At 38.7% G+C, this 7,713-nt stretch overlaps 1 protein-coding gene across 9 annotated transcripts in view; it reads left to right on the forward strand.

Moving 5' to 3' along the window:
- Nucleotides 1–275: 275 nt before the first annotated feature.
- LOC107270000 (Down syndrome cell adhesion molecule-like protein Dscam2) overlaps nucleotides 276–7,713 on the forward strand; it is an 83,560-nt gene continuing 76,122 nt past the window's right edge. For all 9 annotated transcript variants that reach the window (XM_025087388.1, XM_025087386.1, XM_025087389.1 and 6 more), the window contains exon 1: nucleotides 276–741. The gene's annotated coding sequence lies outside the window, so the exon portion shown is untranslated. The remainder of the gene's footprint in view (nucleotides 742–7,713) is intronic.

Consider the following 7,713-nt stretch of genomic DNA (forward strand, 5'->3'; position numbering starts at 1 on the left):
GCGCACTCTCCGTGCCTTCCAGAATCAGACCCCTGTGTCTCGCGAACGTCGGGGGGTTGCTTTGGCTTTTATCCCGCGTAGAAGGGGTTGGAATTTCGCGCGTGCTCCGCTTTTCCGCCCACCTCCCATCCCCCTCTACCGCCGACCCCGTTCATCCCCTTCGGTCCTCCAGCCCCTCGTCCACGACGTTTCCCTCGACTACCCCCTTGGTCGGATACTGAGGGATGCTGAGGGATGCTGGAGCGCGCCAGTGAAGTGTCAGTTCTGCGCGCGATTCCCACACGGAAGGACTCAATTTCCAACCGTGGGAATATTTGAGTCCGCGACGCCAGGACGCCCGGCGTCGGTTTGTGAATTTTAACGGAACGTATTTTCTTTTTTTAGAGAAAAACAAAATTTGTTCGGATTCCGTTCGTCAGAGAGCTGTGGGAATAAATCTTTTTGTTTAAAGAAGGAACGGAAGGAAAAACGAGAGCACAGCTTTAAAAGACTTTTTTGTTTTGGAAATTTAATGATTTCATGAAAAAGTTTTATTTCTCTTGTGAACGAACGTGTTTCGCAGTGAAGTCTTTGCCAGTTTCTCATTAGGAAGTTGCTCGTCTTTTATGTTTCGAATTGTTATGATGATTCGGAAAGTTTTACGAGGCACGAGTAACGTGGGCAATAGGCAACGCACACACGTGTTACGCTGAGATGCGTTTTGGAATGTTCGCCGTGGGAGATGCACGTTACTGTCTTGCGGTAAGGATTTCTTATACGTGATAAATGATAATAAATTCTTATCTTTTACATATATGGTTATTGGAACGAGAAAGTCAATAGGGGCTGTCGATTTGGCTGCATTATCATTTTTCTTTTGAAAAGTGTCCTTTCTACTTTTTTGATATACACTTTTTTTAAGGAAATGAATTTGAAAATTTATTCTGGGTCCTCTACGCACATATATTTTGACATATGTTATGTAGACACGTATATAAATAGGGGTAGAATCCCTTGCGGCATTCCTATTGCTTTGGAAAGTAGGGTCAAAATTGTCTCCAAAATAATATATGCCATACCTTTTTTTTTTTTTTGTATTTTGAGGTAAAGTACCGAATCTCTATACAGGGGAAATTAGCATTGTATTTTGATTTTCGTAGTACGTGAGTTACCGCCGATGGGTATCACAGGAGAAACTAGAATTTTGCAAATTTTAGTAATACTCGTGAAAACGTTAAAAGATAAGTGGAAAAGAATGTCAACAAAAATATTAAAAACAGGGTCAAAGGTCACTGGACCGCCCGGTGCCGATCGACATTAATTTACTGTCCTCTTTCAATCATCTGTTTCCTCTGCAAGTAAAAACTCGCCTTAAGGCAAGACTTGAGTGAGTTTTCAAACTCTTGCACTCGCGACTATAACCTGCTAAAAATCTTTCGAGAAAAAGATGAAAATTTCCATTGCAAAATCCACACAGCATCCCTCTTATTTATGCTGGTCATATTCCAACTGCATAAAATACCAACTGCTGCGAGAAATCTGGTCGAAGACAATACGAATGTTTTTACATACCATATTTCTATATTTACCTGCTTGACAAATTTTCAGACGTGCCAAAACTGTCAAATCGTAATTCCGAACTACATGGAAAGTACAATTTGAGTTGATTTTTCAGGATATCTTTACGTTTCTCATTTTCACAAATTTTTAAGAAAAGTATATGTATATTTTACGTACGTATCTCCAAACAGAAGTAAACGTATTTCCAAAGCGTGTTGACTGTTGGTGGTAAAGAAAAAGTCGATAGAGGAAAATGATTGTAGAAATTGCACTATAGTGCATCGAGCACTGTTAAACTGTTGTAAGGTGCATAAACTCCATAGACAACAGCAGTAAGTCGTGAATGCCTGAATGAATTATCGAAAGAGGATTTTCTTCCAGTCGACTTCTATTGTGTCCGTAGTCGGGTTTCGGTGAAAAGCTGCGAAACTTGGGAAAGATTAAGATTGTCTATTGCATCACTGTACTGTTGCATAGAGACGTAACGATACATTGTGATAAGCTGATAACAGATATAAAAAAGCGGGATAAGATATATAAGTCATTAAGAATAACTTTTTTTTCTTGACACAGACAAATTTGAGAAATACATCTCCCTCTCAAAGTACTTTTAAGTTCAAGCTATACGCAGCTTGGAAAAAAATTGAAGAAATTAAAAAATTGTAAATTTTATTCCAATCTCGGATACTTCAACGGTAATGAAAAAAATTTTGAATTTTATTTTTTGAGAAGTTTAAACCTTCCTGCCGGGTCGGTAAAGAGGAAGTGGAGCCATTAAAAATTCAATTATATGAAGTAATTTTCATGAAGCTACCTTTTTTGTCTTTCACGACGAAACTGTATATATACATATATCTATAAGGATTAATAAAGGCACGCGCGCAGTCGCATAATTGGTAAGCATGAAACAATTTTCGGGGAAGGAATTTTTTTCAAATTCCAGGTAGAACTTTGGAGATAAAAGTTCAGAAGGTAATCCGGTGATGAAGTTGATAAAAAAATCTATTCAAAAGTCAAACGAATTAGCACCGAAATATGGGTCCGACTAATTACACGTCATTCGTTGTTAACCAATCCGTAAGCTCCTGTCTCTCTCTATCTCTCTCTTCCTCCCACTTTTCCATTTATTTTCTCATCTCTTTAACCAACACTAACCCAGACTTCGCATTACCAATTTATTACGTGTAAATGAAAAAAATAATGACATACCATATATACGTATATAAAAAATACATATATTTTTATCACACATTTCATGTATACTTACATACATTGTTTCGCTATAATCAATCTTGCGTTACTCGTTACGTACGTCACATGCATATATCTATATGTTGCAACGTAAAAAAAAAAAAAAAATATTAATTTGCCACAACAGCAGCGCTAAACCAGCGCGACGTTTTACGTAGCAACTAATCGAATTACGAATGACGTCATAATTTTACAAAGTCGAAAACTCCCATTGGCAATTTTGCAAAATTTTACAAAAGGCTCGCGAATAACCCACGTAGCGTATGACGTCACGACCAATTTCGCGTTTACTTTGATAACTGCAAAAATACGTTATTACCAGTCCCTACATACTCGCATGTGTTTGCGCGCGTGAGTCGAAAACAAGTCAGGACATTTTGGTGACGACAGTTCGCTTAACGAGCTTTGAAATTTGTTTGTCCCGACGTACGTAGGTGGATAATCTTCAAACTTTAAAAAAAAATGAGTTTTTGTCTGTATGTCGAATTTTTTTTGTGAAATTTATATTTTTTTATATTTTCATAAAAAGATCGCTGAAAAATTAATACTACAACTCGGATACGCATAGCGCTGGTTAATTAACTGACGTTTTCATGAAACTTTGGAAGCCGCGTTTACTCTATATGCGTGCGTCCATGTGCGTACGACATTTGTGACGTATTTTGCTATTAATTTGCTTTTTCAACTGGTCGCAGTGTATACCGGAAATTCAGTTAAAGTACGGAAGTGCGTATTACGTAGGCGTGAATAATTCTAGCGGGTCATTGGAAATTTTTCGTTTTCACCGCCAAATTAATTATAGGGATCAATAAAAATTTTGTGGAAAAAATTCGGAATGTTATGTGAAATCGGTTTTTGGATAATTTCATTATGAATAATTTCATTATGAATAATTAAAGGTGTTAATTGATTGTTCATATCATTGATATGTTAAAAACCAGACATTCAAAGCCGAACGTTATTTTTATTTCGGAATTTATGAAAAATTATATTTATCACTGTTTTTTAATAAATACTGTACATAACTGGGTTATCTATTTTGGTTTGTGCGTAATATGTAATTCTTTCAACAAATTTATTTCACTATCTACCCCTTCGCGTGTATATTATTATGCGCCGTTAACGATCTCGTATTTAACGATGCTAGGCCATTTCCGCAATTCGCGAAAAATAATTCATGTCTGTTCATACACGTGTACTTTATAAAGGTACAATGCGCTAATAAATGCTAATAAATCTTGCCGATGCTAACAACACTCGAGCCTCTCTAGACGTTAACTGTATTATTAACGTCTAGGTGTATTTATATTTCAGGCTCTTTCGTCCAAGATTTATTTACCCGCGAAACCCGATACTGAAACCCTTTTCTTGGCACGGCCCTGAATCCACCATACTGTGTACATAGGTATCCTATATCCATTATATCTATATACATTATGTACCCACGCGACGTAGAAGTTCCTCAAGAAAGTTCTCAGGAAGTAGAACGTCATTTTAAAGATTGCTATAAGGGTCGATAGCGATCCTTTTTTCTTTTTTGCGATATACCGAGTTTGTCCTATATTGACGTTTTGAAAAAAAATTTTTAAACTTTTGCTAAAAATCAATTCTGACACGAGAACAGGTGTATTTGAAAGTCACCAGTGAGGAGGAGATTGTCAAAAATGACGATTGGACGGATGCAAATTTTAAAGGAGTGGGGATAAATAAAAAAAATGACAAAAAACTGACGGAAGTGACCAAGCAGCCATTGCAAAGTGACAAAAATCCAGCTACCCTGCACGACGCCTACAGGATGTTCAGTTCGTAATAATATCGAGGATGCGGAAAGAGTCTAAAAAAATTGTCGCTAAAAAGGTTTTCAAAAATATTTTTTTTTATCAGCCACGCAGCCAGGTCGACATTTTAATTGTATCATTTTAATTGACGCACCAATGCTATTTCATGCAACCAGACTGGAGTCTCTTTCAAAAGCTGACAACAAATTCACCCAATTTGTATCGCGGATATCGTGTACTTATCGGTGCAATGAAAATTGCAAAAAAAATACGTACGACCCAAATACGTTCGCGCAATTCCAAAAAATCATTCTACCAAACACGATGTCGACCTGACAATTGAATTCGGTTCGCGAATAGTCACAATGAGAGAGAAGAAAAAGCGCTTTTGAAAAACGCAAAAAACATCAGCGCTGGCACAAAAAGAAAAGTCAATTGAATACGAAAACGGGAACGTGGAGGAGTTGCAGAAAAAAAAATTAAATTTCTCGAAAGGCAAAAAGTGAGATGAAAAATAAAAAAAATACGTGCGAGCATAATGCGCACCTGTATGTGCGTCAAGCATACACGTACAAGGCTCGCGTAATAGAACACGTCAATTAATGGGAGACGCAAGAAAAGTGGATGTGGTGGGAGGTGGCGGTGGGTGGCGGATGACACGTAATTAAAAGCGGGCAAATCTCGAGGTGGCTATCACGATAATTAGCGATGGCTCTGGGGCTGCGTGGACCTGGGTTGGTAGGGGGATGGTCGGCGGTGAGGCTGAGTTGGATTATATAGCGGGTGGACCGGTGAGACTATCGCGCGAGTTTCTCAAGTAAACGTCCCCGGGCTTAATTCCCGCAGGACGACTGAAACCGGGGGCTCGGATTCCACCGAGGGAGTTACTGACATTCGGATTATTCTCGGGACCATTTTCACCGCGAAGTGGCCATTTTCTGAATAATTATGAAAAAATAATTGTAAAAAATTCTTCACCAGGGTCACTCGGCCGAAACTCATGATAAATCCACGTTCAGGTGGGTCGCTTGAGCTGAACAGCTCTGACACACCTGGGTCCATGTATCGAATGTAATACACAGAGTACATTCAGTGCGTGTGAAAATCTGTATTCACGACTTTCGAATAATATTTCCACGATTTTGCTTTGAGGTAGGCATACATTTTTATTTATTTATTATTTAAGGCTTTTTCTTTGGTTCAAACGTCAAATTTTTCTCTATAGCGTTTTTGAAGCGATTCGATATTTGTTTAGAGAGAGATTAGCAAATAGATTATTAGCATTTTTTTAGCTTTATTTCGATTTTGAAATACTTTTCGGAGAATTTGAAAGTAAAGAGGAATTACGCGCAAAAGGACTTTTGAACTGGCAGCACGTGCTGGAACTGCTGCTTTGATCTTTTTCAAAGAAAGGATGCCTGTCGCCGATTCTCTCTCGTATCAACTGACCATTACTATGTGCATAGTATGACACGTGAGAATCCGTCCGAATGAAGAATTCGAAAAAGTCAAGACCTGGGAAGTCATGGGGGTTTTTTCTTTACCAAGAAGGGGACGATATTTATTTGAAAGTTTCGCAGGGGGGTAAGACTGACGACACTCTAAGGGTGGCTTCGTGCCAGAGGGTTGGTAGAAGTTTCGGAGCTTGACAGTGTATTGCGTATACTGATACTCTGAGAGTGTTAAGGGTGAGTGCTGAGAGGTGACGATTTGACGTAAAATGAGGCTAAAGATATGATATACTATACTATACGATATAACGATATACTATAGTCTATGGTATTATATCTTGTATGTTTACACCGTAGCATATGCGGTATAATAATATACACGGTAAGAATCGAAGAGAAAATAAAAGATGTTAATTTATGAAAATATTGAATGATCTGATGTCAATGAGAAAAATAATACTGGGTGTCTTAAGAAAAAAAGGACAGACTACGTACATTAATATTTATCACGTGAAATTTTGTTAATAACGTGAAAATGAAATTTGCGAGTTTCACTTGACACTTGATGAATTTGATGTCGTCGTCAATCTTGATTAAGATAAACGATGAGTGATATTTAGGAACAGGCAATTCATAAAATCACGAGAAAATTCTTATGTCTTCTTCTATATTCATATTATATATATGTATACATATACCTGTACATTGATTATATTGATTCGCTGGGAATTCTTAGAAAATTTTTCTTTTTTACATCGGAGATTCATAGCTCTCGATTTAACCGGTTAATTAAATTAAGGCGGATTTTCAGAAAATAGGAAATCTCGCGATTGTGATGTAATACACATATGCACACGCGTATGTAGGATACATCGAGTGAAACTTGAAGATTGCGCAAATCCAGTACTCTGCCACTCAAAGTTCTTGAAACTTGTACAGCCTTTGAAGCACACGGTAAATACGTATACACTTGCATGCAATATACGTACATACTCACCTATGCACACATGATGCACATACGAGTGCGTGGGTCGTAGAGTCTTTCAGTGTCCTCTGCGAGACATTTGAATTTCGCGCCAGTTGGCTGCATCGCGGAAGTCCCGGAAACTTCGGGAAAGTGCCTAGAAAAAGTTTTTTTTCTTCACACAATAGTCATTTAATAATTTAATATTTTCTCAGCAGACAGATAACGAGGTGAATCTAATTAAAGTAAAGGTAAAGATAACTAATGGCCTTGCACATTCGTTCGTTTGGATGCAAATGAGAAGTATCTTTTTTTTTCTTCTTCTTATTCCACGATCAGAGTAATTCAATAGAATTATCTGATTTGGATTTTTATTGGAATCCAAAATGGCGTAAGCTCAGATTACACTGTTAATATAGACGGCTTATCCCGTGGGATTCGAGGGATGCTGCCTCCTTCTCAATTACATCAGCGAGCATGACTGCAGGTGCATGAAGCCTGCAACTGCATTCGCAACGAGTCTCCCGTGACAGACCGGGATTAACGTTACCGAGCTGCATATTCACGATCCTCTTTCACTGAATAAGATTTTCCTCCTCCCAGCAAAGGCGATCATTAAACCCGCAAGATACCAAGGACCCCCCCCCCCCCCCCCCCCCCCCCCCCCCCCCCCCCCCCCCCCCCCCCCCCCCCCCCCCCCCCCCCCCCCCCCCCCCCCCCCCCCCCACCC

The sequence above is a fragment of the Cephus cinctus genome, unplaced genomic scaffold, assembly GCF_000341935.2.
Source record: "Cephus cinctus unplaced genomic scaffold, Ccin1 Ccin1_scaffold0695, whole genome shotgun sequence".
Lineage (NCBI taxonomy): Eukaryota > Metazoa > Arthropoda > Insecta > Hymenoptera > Cephidae > Cephus > Cephus cinctus.